This window comes from Orcinus orca, chromosome 2 (genome assembly GCF_937001465.1).
Source record: "Orcinus orca chromosome 2, mOrcOrc1.1, whole genome shotgun sequence".
Taxonomy (NCBI): domain Eukaryota; kingdom Metazoa; phylum Chordata; class Mammalia; order Artiodactyla; family Delphinidae; genus Orcinus; species Orcinus orca.
In genome coordinates, this window is record NC_064560.1 from 84090211 (window position 1) to 84107069 (window position 16859).

Sequence of the window (16859 nt, forward strand, 5' to 3'; positions counted from 1 at the left end):
CTCTCAGCCACATAGGAACACCGGGTATGAGTGTGTGTGCGTGCGTGTGTGCGTGCGTGTGTTATTCGCAGTCCTGGCAGGCAGAGGGGTGGTGGGAAGGGAGGAAGCTTGCTGAAAGCTCTGGGAAATGAGAGAGAAATCCTCCCCAAATCCCTTGCTCTATCGCTAATAGCTAAAATATGCTCTTGACAACAAGGTGAAAGGCTCAGAATACTCGGGCCTGACCTTGCCACCAGGAGCTGGAGCCCCAGGCCTGGCTGTTGGGGGAGAGCCCAGGCCCTGCGTGGTCAGGGCTGAGCCTTAACCCCACCCTTTGGCCTCTCTGACCTCTCCTTCCTGGGCAGTGTCCCACAGGTCACACTGATGCTGCCCTGGGAGGCAATGAGCTCCCCATCATGGGGGCTGTACAAGTGGCAGGGGGAGGGCACCTACCTCTCAGGATCCCATGGCAGGCACTTAGGGATGGGTAGGGAGGGGGCGAGCACGAAAAGGAGCTGGATGGCCCCTCCCAGCGTGAGCTGTCCCCTTGATGCCAGGTCTACCCACAATGCCTGTCCCCAAGGGATTAGACCTTAGCACTCAGGGTAGGGCTTTGTGAGGGGAGGGCAGAGCTGGGCCCAGGCCTGTCAGTGGGAGGTTCGGTAGCTTTCTGGCTCCGGTGGAAGGAAAAGGGTTTGTCTGGTAGGGCTGCTGGTTGTGGCCGGGGGCTGTGGTGTACACATACAGATGCAGAATTGTACTCACAGGGTCGCGCTCCATCAGACACACACACATGACATACACAGAGACCTGCATGTGCAAACAGGAGCAGGGCTGTACACTCAAGTATGAGCTGGTACACTCACAGGCACACAGTGGGCAATGGTCGGTTCCCTCGTGGGCTCCTCTGGGCCCCATGAGGCATGGGAGAGAAACTTTCCCCAGAGACTACTAGGGGCTCAAGGTAAATCCTTGAAAACCTTCCTGTGATAAGACTCCAGAGGGAGGTGTCCTCCTCTGCCACATTCCAGGCTCCTTGCCAGACCTCTGCCCTCGGCAGGCCCGGCACCAACTCCTCTCCAGGCAGGCCTTCTCTGCGCCCTGCACGGCGGCCACCCTGGCTCCATCCTGAACCCTGAGAGCTGGGGGGTTTGTCCTTGCTGAGGACCCCAACATCCCTCTGAAGGGCAGGAGGAACCTATGCTCACCCACCGCTCGTGTGAGAGCCTGGGCATGGTCCTGCCCCTGTGGGGCCTCAGTCTCCCTTCTGCCCGATAAGGCTGACCCCACCGGAGGGGTCACTGTGAAGACTGGTGGTGTGGCACAGATGATGCAGCCACAGCCATGGATGCCCTCCAGGCCAGCTGGAGCCCAGAGCACCTAGTTCCTGAGCCCGAGGCAGCCTCCCAGCATGGTCAGGATACCCTTTGTCCTCACACACCCCCTCCACAGCGGGCTCAGTCACCACCCATGGATGCTGACCTGTCCACGCCTCACCCGACACCAGGCAGGAAAGGAGCAACGCTGAGCTTCCCCGACACGTGGGCTGGGCCTGTGACAATCTGCAGAAGCCCTGGCCTCTGTCCTCACACGCCCTGCAGTGCATCTCTCCAGCATCTGCAGGAGAGAGGAGGTGCACCCGTCCTCCCGACAGCTCCCTCAGCCACCCCTACCCTGTCTCCACAGCCAGGCCCCCTTGGGTATTCTGTAATTGAACTTCTTGCCTCTTCCTGAGTCTGCCTGGCCCTCTCAGACTCAGAGCCTTTGCACAGGCTGTTCCTTTGCTGTGATGACCTTCCCTCTCCATCAGTCTGAAAACGCTTCCCTCTCCTTAATGAATCTATTCAAATGTTTCCTCCTCTGTGCAGCCTTCCTCCCGCATTGTGCTCATACCCACATGATGCTCTGGTACTGTCTCCACGGGGCAAGTCTTAACCCGGCACTGGTCAGGTCTGGCTATGCTCTTGTCCTGACTGGATGTGGGCTCCCCCAGGGTATGGCCAGAACCTTGATCTCAGCATGCTTAAGGCTCTCCTTAGGGCCTGGCACTGAGTACCCAGCATCCAGCAAATATTTATTGAATGAATGAATGAACGATGCGAACATGTGGACATCCTTGCCAAGTCCCAGCATAAGCTGAGACACAGCTTTGAAGGTCTCTTTCAAGGGGGTAGATGTGCTTTAGGGAGTCTCACATCTCCCTCATTCAGCAGACACCACCAGCGAGGCATACAGTGTATGAAGCCTCCGTCCTCGGCGAGTGCACAGTGCTCCTGAGAGCAGCAAAGAGCCCTGGGAGGGGAACCATCTACATGACGCAGAGCTCCGAAGAATGTGTTGTTGCCACCACTACCTCATTTGCCGACTATAAGCACCTGCTGCGGGACCAAGGACGATGTGGTCCCTGCCTGCCCTGGGAGCTCATGAAGTAGAGGTGCAGGTGGAAGAAACGACTTGATGGGCTAAAGCTAGAGGCAGAGGCGGGTGGCTTGGGAACCACACATCCTGGTTCACGCTGCCCACCTCTTAGCGGCCCTGTGATCTTGGGCAGCAAGCTTAATTTCCTTGCATCTCAGTTTTCTTCATCTGTAAAATGGGGATGATACGTGTATTTATCCCATAGGGTTGTTTTGAGGATCAAATGCTTATAAGATGCTTTTAACAGTGCCTGGCACAGAATAAGCACCCAGGGAACAAGAACGGCCACTATTATTTGTTTTATCATTAGTTAGAAGCAGCCCTAGACCAGGCGTGCAGAGAACAGGCAGGCTGGCAGCAAAGGAGGTGGGGAGATGTCTAGGGCTGAGTAAGTCAACCTCAGCAGAGGATGTTTGGTTTGGCTTTCTCTGCTCAAGGAACCAACGGATCTAAAGAGATCTGGGTGGAGGGACCCTGAGAGGAGGAAGGAGGGGAAGGCTTCACTGAATGGACAAGTAGTTTCCCCAGGGTCTTGGAGTGCTAATCTTAGCCCTTTTGCTCAGAATGTACATGGATGAGAGAAGGTGTGCTAGGACCTGCTGGAAGGGGCTGTGTTTGCCTTGCTGTGGAGGCCAGCGCCAGCAGGGGGATGCCGATCTGATGTGGCAGGACTGGGGGTGGGGTTGGGGGGCATTCTCCCAGCTGGAGGAGAAAGAGGGCTGAGGAGCTGCTTTCCCACCTCTGGGGAGGCTTCCTGAGATGTGGGGGACCTCAGGCTGATGCCTGTGGACTTTCCCAGGGGTGCGGATGCCTCTGTTTAATCCAAGCTGTCCTGGCAGGACAGGGAGGGGCGAGGGGGCATGGGGTAAAGGAGGCAACCTGGGAAGTGAACTCTCTTGGGGTACACGGGACGAAGGGTGCTCTAGTGGGCTGTGCTCAAGGAGAATGAGTGCCTGGGAGGAGGGAAGAGCTGTAGACCTCCTGCTCAGCCTCTCACTTCTCTTTCTCCCTACCTAAGGCCACCCCCCCCCCCCATCAGCCATGTCAGTGTGACATTAACGAGCTGGAGCTCCTCCACTTGTCTGCCAGATGGAGCCTCAGCCATGGAAGAATTGCTAATTACAGCCACAATAAGGAAATATCAATGATGGACGTCAATATTATTGCCTCTGCGTCCCTGCCTGTTGATTTGGAGATGAAAAGAGCCCTGTGGCTGTCTCCCCAGGACAATGTTGAATGATGACAGAGGAGAGGAGAGCTCCATGTGGAGAAGGAGCACCCTCCAGCTCGATTCATTCATGAAACTGGGGACTGTTTCCTCTGGGCAGGGTCCCCTCTACCAAGGGCCAGGGCTGCGGCTGCAGGCAAAGGGTTCATACACGGGGAGGAGAAGTTAGTGATCTTGCTTGAAGCCCTGGTTCACCACGTGACTTCAGGCATGCCTTTTGCCTCTCTGGATCTCAGTTTCCACAACTGCCAAATGGGTACAATAATTCTAGTCCTGCCTATCTTGTGCAATGTGGAGGAGTAAATTAAGTGCAAAAGCAAGGGTTGAGAAGGGTGACCTTCAGTGCAAATACAGGGGCTTTAAGGGCCAGAGGAGACAAGTGGGGTTAGGGTTAGGGGCTCGGGGGCACTGACAAAGAGACAGACATGTCCCAGTTCAATGAACTCTCAGAAGCAAACATGCTCCTCCAAGCCTCCATCAAGCCCTCAACACTTGGTGGAAACAAAACAAACGATAAGCCAGAGAGAAGAGAGGCAAAGCTTGACTCAAATGCGCAGCAAACCAGCTGACACCTCTGAGCCCCCGAACTTGTGAGGACTTCAAGGCTTTCAGTGCAAACCCACAACCCTGAGTGCCATGCCGGTCACAGGCAGAACTCACACACAGGGTGGACTTTCACCCACCAAGAGAGTCTCATAGGCAGCCTCCCCAGAATCAGAGAACAGGGCACAGTGGAGAAGCACCTTCAGAGACAACCCAGAGAGCCGTGTGAAATGCACTGTCCGTGCCAGGGTGCATCACAGGCATGTGTAAGCACGCACCCTCAGAACACACACGCACGGCCAAGTTCATAAATGAATGTGCAGAGGCGACACAGGCAAACACACACCACACACACGTATGTACGCAGCGTCTTGGGCCCAAAGCCAAGGTTCTTCCTAGTCCATGAAAAACTCTCCCTGTCGAGAAGGAAATAAAAAGCCCCATGTGGCCTTCTAGGCATGCGTGGCCTCTCAAACTGTGGCCAAGCCAAGCAGCAGTGGTTAGGTGCCTGCTAAGCGAAGCCCAGCATGGCCTGAATATTTCACGGGCGATTTTGCTTCACAGAAAATCCCTTCTTTGCCTCCGTGCATTTCAGGGTATAATTACCCATTAGGTAGTGGAGCAGAAACCTGGGAAGATGTGTGCGCAGCTCCAAGTCTGGGCCCCTCGCTGTGCCTCTGCCTGCAGGCCTGGTCCAGCCTAGCGGGGCCCATCCCACCTCTCACCTGCCCCCGAGGGAGGGAAAATTGGATGCCATTTGGGACATGGAGTGTTCTGGCTCAGGGTCACCTCTGCGCTAGGTTCTCGGACTCGGCCCCTAGCTAAGGAAGGGCCGCAGTCCCCCATCCTTTTGCCCCTCACCCCACCCTGCTCTCTCTGCAGGGGCTTAAGACCACTGGCTTATCTCACTCCCTCATCTTCCCTCTTCTCCTCTCCAGCCGGTTGAACTGTTTGCAGTTCCCCAAACAAACGACAGAAAGAACAGAAGAAAAAAGAAAACAGAGAAACAGAGAAGACTGAGAGAGAGAGAAGACAGACAGGAAGTAAGCGCTAGGGGAAGGGAGAGAGGGTAGCTCAGCTGGCCCCTGGAGCACCGCCCCCCCACCCCCCCCAGGGCTCACCCCTCAGGGAAGAGAAAGAGGAAAAGGTTTCACACCTCTTTGCTTCTGCTTCCCGCTGGAGCACTCTCCCTCACTCCTTTTGCCCTTAAAAATGTCCACTCAGGGGACTTCCCTGGTGGCGCAGTGGTTAAGAATCCTCCTGCCAATGCAGGGGACACGGGTTCAATCTCTGGTCCGGGAAGATCCCACGTGGCCAAAGAGTAACTAAGCCCGTGCGCCACGACTACTGAACCTGTGCTCTAGAGCCTGAGAGCCACAACTGCTGAGCCCACGCACCTAGAGCCCAAGCTCCACGGCAAGAGAAGCCACCACAATGAGAAGCCCTCGCACCACAACTAATAGTAGCCCCTGCTTGCTGCAACTAGAGAAAGCCCCCACACAGCAACGAAGACCCAACGCGGCCAAAAATAAGTAAATAAATTTATTTTTTAAAAAAGTCCACTCAGGACTTCCCTGGCAGTCCAGTGGTTAAGACTCCGTGCTTCCACTGCAGGGGGCTCAGGTTCGATCCTTGTCAGGGAACTAAGATCCCACATGCCGCGTGGTGCAGCTAAAAGTTTACAAAAAAAAAAAATGTCCACTCAGCCTAAATTAAGCTCAGGTGATAACTCCTCCAGAAAGCCCTCCCGGACCTCTCCCCAGGTCAGGAGCCTTCTCTGGCTCCTACAGCCCCCTGTGTTTCTCTCCATCACTGTTCTGTAATCAACGGCTGAACACCTAGATGCCTACAGGGACCAGAGAGGAAGTGACAGTGAGTGAAGAAGTGCAGGTAATGCAATCGGGAGATGGGCAGGACTTGAGAAGTAGAGCGCACACACCCTGCCTAAGGCATCAACACCAAGCCACTTTATGGCCCATTGGTTCCACTCCTGGGATAAACCCAAGAGAATGGAAAACAGGTTCCCACAAAGACCGTTACACAAATGTTCATAGTGGCAGTATTCCTAATTGCCAAAAAGTGAACGAATGGATACACAGTGGCAGTATTCCTAACTGCCAAAAAGTGAACGAATGGATACACAAAATATGGAATATCCGGAGAGTGGAATATTATCAGGCCATAAAAAGGAATGAAATACTGACACATGCTACAGCATGGATGAACTTTGGAAACATTGTTATGTGAAAGAAGCTCGTCACAGAAAGCCACCTCTTGTATGAGTCTATTTATATGAAATGTCCAGAACCGGCAAATCCATAGAGACAGAAAGGAGATGAGTGGTTGCCAGGGCCTGGGGGATGGAAAGAGGGGGAGTAACTGCTAATGAGTACAGGGTTTCCTTTTGAGGTGAGGAAAATGCTCTGGAATTAGATACTGATGATGGTTGCATAATCTTGTGAATACACTAAAAAAGACTGAATTGTACACTTTAAAATGGTAAGTTTTATGGTACGTGAATTATATCTCAGTGAGAAAAAACAAATTGTTTAAAATGGAACAAAACCTATCCATAAGCCACATCCCTGGCTGGGGCCTCCAATTTTCAACCTCTAGTTCATACATCTGTCTCCCCCATAAGAATGGGGATTCGGCCCTACCTGAGGCTCCTCGGTGGTCCCCAGAGCTGGTGCCCCAAGGGCAGGCACTTGAGCCACAACAGTGACCACAGCAGCATGTTAACCCAGGCCACATTTTGTGCTTTGGTCCAGAGTCCCTCCCTCAGACAGCTCTGGTCCAGAGTTACAGACGTGTCTCAGGTAAGGCCACAGAGGCCCAGGTTCAGGATTGACTGAACTAAGGTCACATGGAGAGTCGGGGGCAGAACAGAGAAGCCAGGCCTCCCAACCCGGTACAGGATGACCAGGGCAGCTGGTGGGCAGAGGAAGGTGGACACAAAAGCATGGACAGCTCTGCCGCTGCTTCCTGCCTCAAGGCCCGCCAGATTCCCCAGGCCTCAGAATCAAGTGCACCTACTGGATCTGGCCTCAGTCCCCTGGGTCCCTAAAGGCATCTCAGCCACTGCGGTGAGGCCCCTGCCCCTCGCTCCTTCCTCAGCACCCCCGCCCCCCAGGGAGCCCAGAGTTGCTTCCCACAATTCCTAGGCACAGCCGGCACCATGACCTAGACATCCAGGTCCTAAGAGGCCCCGCACGGCTTGCCTGAACGCTGTGGGTTGCCAGGGGCAGAGGCTGAGCCTCCAGTGCAGAATGGCTTTCTGGTAGGGTGACCAACCGTCCCAGGACTGAGAAGTGTTAAAACTGGGACAGTCCTGGGCCAAATGGGACAGTTGGCCACGATGCCTGAGAGGGCCCATCCCCCTTCTCTGCTCTGGTAGGAGCCGCAGAGGGAGGGGGCTCCTTTCCTCAGAGGCCTTTCTCCCCTTCCTCTCGTTCTCACCTTCTTGTCTCGGCCATCCTCCCTCCCAGAACCATCCCTCAGCAGAAGGGAATCCTCTCTTTCAGCTTCCCCTTCAGGTCCCTCAAGGACAGCAGGTTTCTAGCACTAGCCCCGTGAGCCCCTGTGTTTGTGGAGATGCCCTGAAGGCCACTGGGTGGACGGGAGGAGGCGGGCAGGGTGAGGCCCTTTACTCCTCCTTCAGTCATGGCCTCCCTGTAGACTGGCAGGTCCTGCAGGGCAGGAAACTACTTTTTGTTTGGTTCACAGATGTCTAGAACTAGTCACCCCTCCCCTCTCCTGGCCTTCCCCAGCCCAGATACACATGGAACAGGCCCCCCTTCAGTGTCCTCAACTGGCTGTCAGTTAATCCCTGCAGAGGTGTTAACTGGTAATTAAGATGTTAGCTGTAACATCTTAGTTGTCTAGACAACTAGGTGCCCATTTGCTGAGTGAAAGATTGGGTCTATTTTCCACTCTAGGCATCCCTACTGCAGGTTTGAACTGCTAAAGAGGTCTTCAGGTGGCCACGGAGGCCTCCTCCATCTGACCCCTCACACCTCCCAGCCGCCCCCCAACTCACTGACAGGCCCCACCTCCAGCACCTCCAGAGACCCCCAGCCTTTTCTCCCATAGGTCCCCTTTCTGGAGCCTCTCTCAGCCTGTTCCTAGGGATCAAGCTCAGTTCCTCCCCGCCTGGAAGTCCGACTTCATCACTACCTGCCCCTCCCATGAGGCTCCCTCCCCCCTCCCATGAGGCTCCCTCCCCACTTGAGCCCTTGAGCACCTTAGGGAGGGTGTGCAGGTGAGAAGGAGGGAAGAGCTGGAGGTGTGCCTGACTGCAGGTTACACAGGACTCGGGCCAGCCTCGAGCTGGAAGCGTATCTGGGTGTCTCCGGGTCTGTCTGCCAGCAACTGGGTACAAGGCCAGCATTGGCTGGCAGAGGAGAGGAGGGGAGAGGAAGGGAGAAAAGCAGAGAGGAGAGACAAGATAGGGAGGAATAGGGAAGATGAGGGAGCTGCTCCTAGCCCCAGAGTCCCAGGAAGGCTAAGTCAGAGTCCAACACAGTGATGAAGCAGCTGGACAGCCAGTTGCATGGGGACACAAATATCCCCCAAAGACACAGATCATTCCCCCGCTGTTCAGAGTGAAGTAAAGGGGGGAGGAAGCCCCTCCTAAGCCTGTTCATACATTGACCCTTGAGCTGGTCACACACTGAGTGCCAATCCTGTTCACACAAGGAGCCCTGACCTTCTTCCCACACACCCAGACCCCGGTCCTCACACACTGAGCCCAAAGCCTGCTCACGCCGAGTCCCGACCCCCCCCCCCCCACAAGGAGCTGCAGCACTGGTCACACGCTGAGCCCTGACCCTAGTCACACGGGACCCCCGACCCTGATCACACAGGGAGCCAAGACTCTGGTCACACACCAAACCCCACTCTGGAGACACAGGGAGCCCAGACCTTCCTGACACACGGAGCTCCAACCCCCATTGCACAAGGAGCCTTGATGCTAGGCAAACACAGAGCTTCGTCCTTAGTCACACAGTGAGCTTGGACCCTCCTCACACACAGAGCTGCGACCGACGTCACGCACAGAGCCCTGACCCGCAGAGCAGACTGGCTCTCAAAGATAGAGAGGAGGTTCCAGAGGCATCAGCCTCTCGCCTCCCCCAATTCCTCAGGCCTGGGTGACAGATCCAGTGTTTGGGTGCCTGAGACAGAGCCCAGCTCTGAGCGACTGTTGGCAGCTGGTGCCCAAGGTGGATCGTGGTGGCTGATTTCCTGACTTTCTCGAGACCAAGACTGAGCAGATGACAATCTCCTCTGTGTCCAGGACACAGCACGTGTCTAGTAGACACGTAGGAGCCCCAGCCCCAGGCTTCCGTGGAGAAGCTGCCATGCCCCCTCCCTTCCCCTCCCCACAGCTCTGCAGAGCTGGCTCCCTTGCTCCTCTCCCCCTTCCCCTCCCACAAGGATCCAGCTCCACCTCCCTCGTTTCCAGGAAAAAGCTGTGATTTGCCAGGTACCTGTCCCCTCCGCTTTCACCCCTCCCCTCTCCTGGCCTTCCCCAGCCCAGATACACGTGGAACAGGCCCCCCTTCAGTGTCCTCCACTGGCTGTCAGTTAATCCCTGCAGAGGTGTTAACTGATAATTAAGATGTTAGCTGTAAACTTAACGTGTGATTCCCTGCCAGGAGTATTTTGGTTTTAACAGGTTGCTCTTTGAAATGGGAAAACCTTCAAGTTCCAGCCAAATGGCAGGCGGGAATGCTGAGCCGGGGGGTGGGGTGGTATTTTGTGTCTGGAGCCCGTCCAGCCTTCCTGAAACCCAACCCCTCTCACCTCCCCTGTCACTGGGATGGATAGAACACAGGCATGGGAGCCAAGAGAGCAGCCTCCCAGGCTGACTCCACCTGCTAAGAGTTGACGCCGCGGGACACATGATGAAACCTCGCTGAACCTCAGTTTCCTCATCTGGAGACGCGTATATAGAATACCAACCTTGCGGAATTGTGACAGCACATAGGAGGCCCTCAACACTGTAGAGCTCCCATCATCCCTAACTTCCCTTTGTTTCTTCCTTCCACTCCTCCCACCTCCTCACACTCTAGCCCGAATCAATCTCCAAGTCTACCTATTCTCTGGACTTCCTAAATCTTTCCCCAGGCAAAGATCAATGGAATCAAACAGCAAGGCCTGGACAGACATGAGAGCAAGAGGACATTTGGCACAAGATAGAAGTGTAGCTTCAGAGCAGGGAGAAAGGACAGCTCACTCAATAAACAGTGTCCAAACAACTGGCTAGTCATTTGGGGAAAAACCATGTAGATCCCTATCCTCAAACATTCCGAATGAACTAGGTATTTAAATATTTTTAAATATCATAAAAACTAGAAAACAACATAAGAGAACTTTTCAAAACTCTTCAGTGGGTAAGGCCAGAAACTCTAAAGGAAAATAGTGACAGACTTGACCACGGGACAATTTAAAACTTTTAAGGAGTTAAAAAAAACAACTCCATAAATTTAAATGACAAAAAAACCCCCACAAAACTGTGAAAAAAAAATTTGCAACATATGACAGGCAAAAGGGTTAAATCTCTTACCCTCTTACAAATCAGTTTGCTCTTGCAAGTCAATAAGATGCATTGCACACACCCTCCCACCATCACTGAACCAAGGTCCCCTGTGACCTCCCCACTGCTAATGCATGATCAATGCTCAGTCTGCATCTTACTCCACCTTATGCTTGAAACATGTCTTGCCCTTGGCTTCCAGGATAGCATACCTGGCTCTCTTCCACCTCATTCATTGCATCTTCTCAGTCACCTTTTCCGTGCCTCCTCAGCTCCCTAACTTCGGACCAAAGGAGGCTCCAGGACTAGTTCTTCTCTTTTCTACCTATACTCAACTCCCTTGATGCTCTTATCCAATCCCATAGCTTTAAATGCTATCTTTATGCTGATGACCCCATATTTGTATCTGCAGCTCAGACCTAACCCCTGAACTCCATCCTCACGTATCCATCTCTACTCAGATGTCTACTAGCATCTCACACTTTACATGTCCACAGCCAAGGCCTGCTCACAGGTATGCCACCTGGGCAGTCATACTGGGCCCTACACTCAGAAAGGTCCCAGGCTTAATTTAATGCTCTACTGTCACCACTTTGAAATTATTAATATTATTTTTTAAACAAAGGGCTACCCACTTTCATTTAGCTCTGGCCCCAAAACATTATGTAGCCAGTCCTATCCACAGCTGAGCTCTTCTCCTCCCTTACACCAAACCCACTTCTCTGCCCCGTCTCTGTTGATGGCAGCTCCATCCTTTTCCCTACTTGGGCCAAAACCTTTGGAGTCATTGTTATGGACTGAATGTTTGTGTCTCCCAAAATTCATATGTTGAAGCCCAACTCCCAATGTGATGGTATCTGGAGGTGGGACTTTTGGGAGGTAATTTGGGCTACATGAGGTCATGAAGGTGGGGCCCTCATGATGGTATTAGTGACCTTGTAAGAAGAGGAAGGGACACCAGAGCTTGGTCTCTCCGTGTGCACAGAAAGAAGTCGCGTAAGCACATAGCGAGATGGTAGTCATCTGCTAGCCAAGCAGAGGGTCCTCGTCAAGAACTGAGTCTGCCAGCACCTTGATCTTGGACTGCCCAGTCTAAAGAAGTATGAGAAATATATGTGTGTTGTTTAAGCCACCCAGCCTATGGTATTTGGTTATGGAAGCTTAAAATGACTAAGACAGTAATCTTTGGCTCCCTCTCTCTCTGACACACACACACCACCTCATCCAATCTGCCAGGAAATCCTATTGGCTCCACCATTAACAAGCACCCAGAATCTGCCCACTTCTCCCCACCTCCATCAAGACCCCCTGGTCCAAGCCCCCACCATCTCTTCCCTGGATCATTGCAACAGTCTACTGACAGATCTCCCTGCTTCCATTCTGGCCCCCTTCACAGTAGCTGGAATGATCTAGTTAAAATGAAATTCAGATCGTGTCATATCGCTATTCAGAAACTTCCATGTCTCCCTGCTTTCCCTGCTTCATTCTGAGTAAAAGCCAAGGCTTTAGGGTGGCCCACAAGGCCTTGCGTGATCTGGCTCTTGATCCCTCTCTGGTCGCACATCCCACTCTCTCCCTCCCTCACCCTGTTCCAGCCACACTGGCCTTCTCACTGAGCCCTGAACAGGCCAGGCCTCCTCCTGACTCGGGGTCCCAGACATTTGTGTGACTCATTCTCTCGCTTCCTACAGGTCTTTTCTTTACTGCCACCTCCCAGTAAGGCCTTCCTGACTACCATATTCAAGTCACCCAACACCTCCCATCCCCTCACCTGCTTTATTTTTTTCTCCTTAGCACCTAATACTTATACTACACGCACTGTATTTCGCTTGTTTATTTTCCCTTGGCTGTCTCTCCTTCACTAGAGCTCGTTCCATGGAGCAGCAGGGGATCTTTTTGATCAATTTTGTTCACTGTTAGGTCCCTAACCAAAACAGTACCTAACACGTAGTAGGTGCTCAATCAATGCTTACTGAATAAAGGGACAGATGAATAGAAAACTGAGCTGAGGGCGTGACATACATAGGCAATTCACAGATAAGTTGAAATGGCCAAAAAATGTACACAGATATGCTCAACTTCATTAGTGATCAAAGAAATGTAAAAGAAATCAGTTTTAACTATCAGATTGGTGGGGATTTAAGTGATTGATAATGTCATGGTTGGCAAGGGTGAAGGGAGGAGGCCTCTTGTACACGATAAGTGGGCACAAGTTTCTGCAGGTCGATCTGGCCTATGGATCAAACCTTGAAATGTGCGTAACCTCTGACCCAGACAGTCTACTTCCAGAAACATTCCCAAAGGACCCATAACACAAGTGCACACAGAGGTACGAACTGGGAGGTTCTCTGAGTGAGGTTTATAAATAGTCAAACACTGGAAACAATCGAAATGGCCACCAGCGGGATTAATAATTGATAAAATGATTTAAAGACCGTCCATACAATGGGCGCAAAAGGATAGAGAAGAAGGTTAGAATGATTTACACCATATATTAATGAAAAATCAAGTGACGGGGCAGTGTGCCAGATGTTTATAAGTGCACAGAAAAAAGACGGGAGGGCGTGGCGTGTGGAACTAGTCAGCCGTGGTTAGCCCTGGCGAGGAAGAGATTATGGGAAGGGGTTGAACTGCATGCTTTAAATACTTCTACATTGTTGATAGATAGATAGATGGACACATAGAGAACATGTTACCTGAACAGTTGGAAAAATGACTCCGCCTAAGGAGAAGACACTTCCTTTGTCTCCCCAAATGTTGAAGGATGCAGAAATAGGACATTCTAAGCCCTCATGATCTGGCCCTGCCTCATCCCTGATACCCCACCACCTCCACCCCAACACCCTCAGCATGCTGGGTTCCAAGCTCACGAGACCATTTTCTATTCCTAGATCCTCTCGCAGCTCTGATCACGGGCCCAAAGGCCTGACCAACCCCGCCCAGTGACCGCCTCAGCCTGAATTCTGCTGTCAGAGAGCCAGAGGGGAAGACAAGGACCCAAAGAGCACTCTTAACAGCCAGGACTGCTGCCCCAGCGTCCAGCAGGAACCCCTGGTCTCTGCCCCAGGGACAGCCTGCAGGACCTGGGAGATTAGCAAATACCATTGATTGTGGCCTGAGTAGACTCGGCCGCCCTTGGCTCCAGGGCACCCTCCACAGGCGCTGGATGCAGCTGATACGAGGGGACCAAGGTGAGCCCAGCACAGAGGACTGAACAGAGGAAGAGGGAGCCTGGGGTTTCAGCTCCCACTAGGGTTGCCAGATTTAATAAATAGAATTGTACGTCCCATGCAATATTGGGGACATACTTATGCTAAAAAAATGATTTGTTCTCTTTCTGAAGTTCAGATTTAACTGGACACCTTATATTTTTCCTGGCAAGCCTAGCTCCCACCACATCCCAGCCCTCGGGGAACTTGGCCCCAAGCAGAAAGACTCCCTCCACCTGGGGCTCCCAGGAGCAGCAGAGAAATGTCCTCTCTCAGACCCAACGACCGAGGGGATTAAAAGTGAGCAGGGCTGTTCTTGGTGCCGGAAAGAGCACCTCTGCTCTGAGGGTGTCCTGTAGAGAGCAGGGACCTTTTGGAGTAAGAGCCACCACTCACAGAATCACAAACATCAGGGTTGTGAGTACAGCGACTCTGGCAGGGAAAAGCCAGTGACAGCAACGGGTGAGAAACCTCAGATGCAAAACCTCCCACTGCCAAAGAAATTGGCGGGTGTGTACCGCGAAGGATCCGTAACAAACTGCAGACAGCGAACATGTGAGAGCCAAACGGGGGGCCTCTCAGTGTCCCAGGGAGGCGGCCTGGTGAGGATGGCTTGCTGCTGGAGTGGCCCACTTCTTGGAGGTCTGGGAACTCCTCCCCAGGAGGCCCTGCAGTGACTGGGGACTTCAAACCCCACGCTGTGCCCCTCCCCATTGCCCTCACACTGGCCCATTCAGCCGGGGCGGGGGTCCTTACACTTAGAGCCCTCCCACCCAGTGCAGGAACATAAGGCAGGGAGAGCCCCCCCTTGATCTCCCCCTACCTGGGTTAGACGGCACCAGGAGGCAAACAGATGGTCCTCTGGGGGCCCGAGGAGTGGCAGGAGGAGAAGCAGCCTGTCCGTCTCGGTCCCAGCATGCACTGTGGGAAGAGCAGGAAGGTTAGTGTGGACAAAGATGGGGCCTCTGCTACCCGGGCTGGGCCCGCCTCGGCATGGGTCCCCCAAGGCAGATCCTGACCCTCTAGCCCAGCGGGCTCAGCGCTGCCTCCCACCTCAGGGATGGGCCTTGTGGCAGCGACCTCCCTACCGTCTCCCAGCCCCCTGGACTGCCCTCCCAGGCCTGGTGTCCAAGGGCCTGTTCGAACCCCTCCCTTCTCACCATCTCACACTGTCTTCAATAGGTCAGGCCCATCTCAGCGAGTCTTGTTCAAAACACACACACACACACACACACACACACACACACACACACACACACACACACACCACACACCAGAGGCAGCTCTACCTCGTTCTCTCTGAGGTTCCCTTTGCTACCCACGAAGTCTGTCCCCTGCCTCGTGGAAGCTTCACTCACATGTCCTCACCCCCAGCACCCTCAACCCAGGATGTCTGGCTTCTGTCCCACCACTGCCCACAATACCCTCAGCAAGGACCCCCACCTGCCCGTGCCAGTCCTCCTGCCCCAGCCTGCTGGGTCTCTGGCTGGCTGGCCACTCCCTCCCGTAGGAGGCTCCTGACACACACTCTCCTCATTTTCATCGCACCCCTTCATCACTCCTCCTTACACATGGTCACAAGCTGCTGTTTCCATCCTCCCCTCCCTTCTCCTCCCTGGGCCATCTCACTCACACCAGTGTTTCAATCACCCTCTATCTATGCCCCCCAGTAGCTCCCATCATGCCCAGAGGAGAGTGGAGGACCCTGACCTGTCTCCCACCCTCCCCTCTCCTCCCTCAGCTCCAGCCACAAGGGCCGCCCCACGGTTCTCTCTGCTTCCCTCCAGATCCACACAGGCCTGGCCCCTCCTCGTCCGGGTTCAGCTCAGGACACCTCCTCAGAAAGTCTTCCCTGACCACCATGTGCAGGAGCCCCTCCTTACCCGTGTCACACTACCTGATTGACTGATTTCTCATTTGGTTTTCCCTGTCTCAACAATCCCACAGTGAGCTTTATTGCCAGTCAGGTTAATTGAGGTATAATTTACTTGCAGCAAAATTTACCCTTTTCAGATAACAAATACTAGTGAGGATGTGAAGAAAAGAGAAGCCTTGTGCACTGTTGGTGGGAATGTAAATTGGTGCAGCCACTATGGAGAACAGTATGGAGGGTCCTCAAAAAATTAAAAATAGAACTACCATATGATTCAGCAATTCCACTTCTGGGTATATATCCAGAGGAAATGAAAACACTAACTCAAAAAGATATATGCACTCCTGTGTTCACTGAAGCATTATTCACAATAGCCAAGATACGGAAACAATCAAAGTGTCCATCAATGGATGAATGGATAAAGAAGATGTGAGATATATATCTATGTAACAAAATATTATTCAGCCATAAAAAATAAGGAAATCCTGCCATTTCTGACAACATGGATGGACCTTGAAGGCATTATGCTAAGTGAAATAAGTGAAATAAGTATGTGGATCTAAAAAAATAAAAATAAAAAAACGAACTCATAGGAAAGGAGATCAGACTTATGGTTATCAGAGGCAGAGGGTTGGGGGAGGAGGAATTGGAGGAAGGTGATCAAAACTTCCAGTTACAAGATAAATAAGTTCTAGGGACATAGAGTACAACATGATGACTATAGTTAACACCACTGTCTGTTCTATAGGAAAGTTATTAAGAGAGTAGATCCTGAGAGTTCTTATTTCAAGGAGAAAACGCTTTATCTCTTTTCTTCCTCCTTTTCTTTCTATTGTACCTATATGAGATGATGGATATTAGGTGGTAATCATTTCACGATATATGTAAATCAAGCCATCATGCTGTATGCCTTAAATATATACAGTGATGTATGTCAATTATTTCTCAATAAAACTGGATCAAACTTTACCCTTTTTAGTGCACAGTTCTAAGCTTTGATAGCTGCATACTGCGTGTAACCACTATTGCAATTAAGATACAGAACAATTCTATTAACCCCCAGATCCAAAA

At 52.5% G+C, this 16859-nt stretch overlaps 1 protein-coding gene across 6 annotated transcripts in view; it reads right to left on the reverse strand.

The window, feature by feature from the left end:
• Window positions 1-16859, reverse strand: part of LINGO1 (leucine rich repeat and Ig domain containing 1) — a 202079-nt gene that overhangs the window by 51357 nt on the left and 133863 nt on the right. For all 6 annotated transcript variants that reach the window (XM_033440125.2, XM_033440126.2, XM_033440127.2 and 3 more), the window contains one exon: window positions 14739-14836. The gene's annotated coding sequence lies outside the window, so the exon portion shown is untranslated. The remainder of the gene's footprint in view (window positions 1-14738; window positions 14837-16859) is intronic.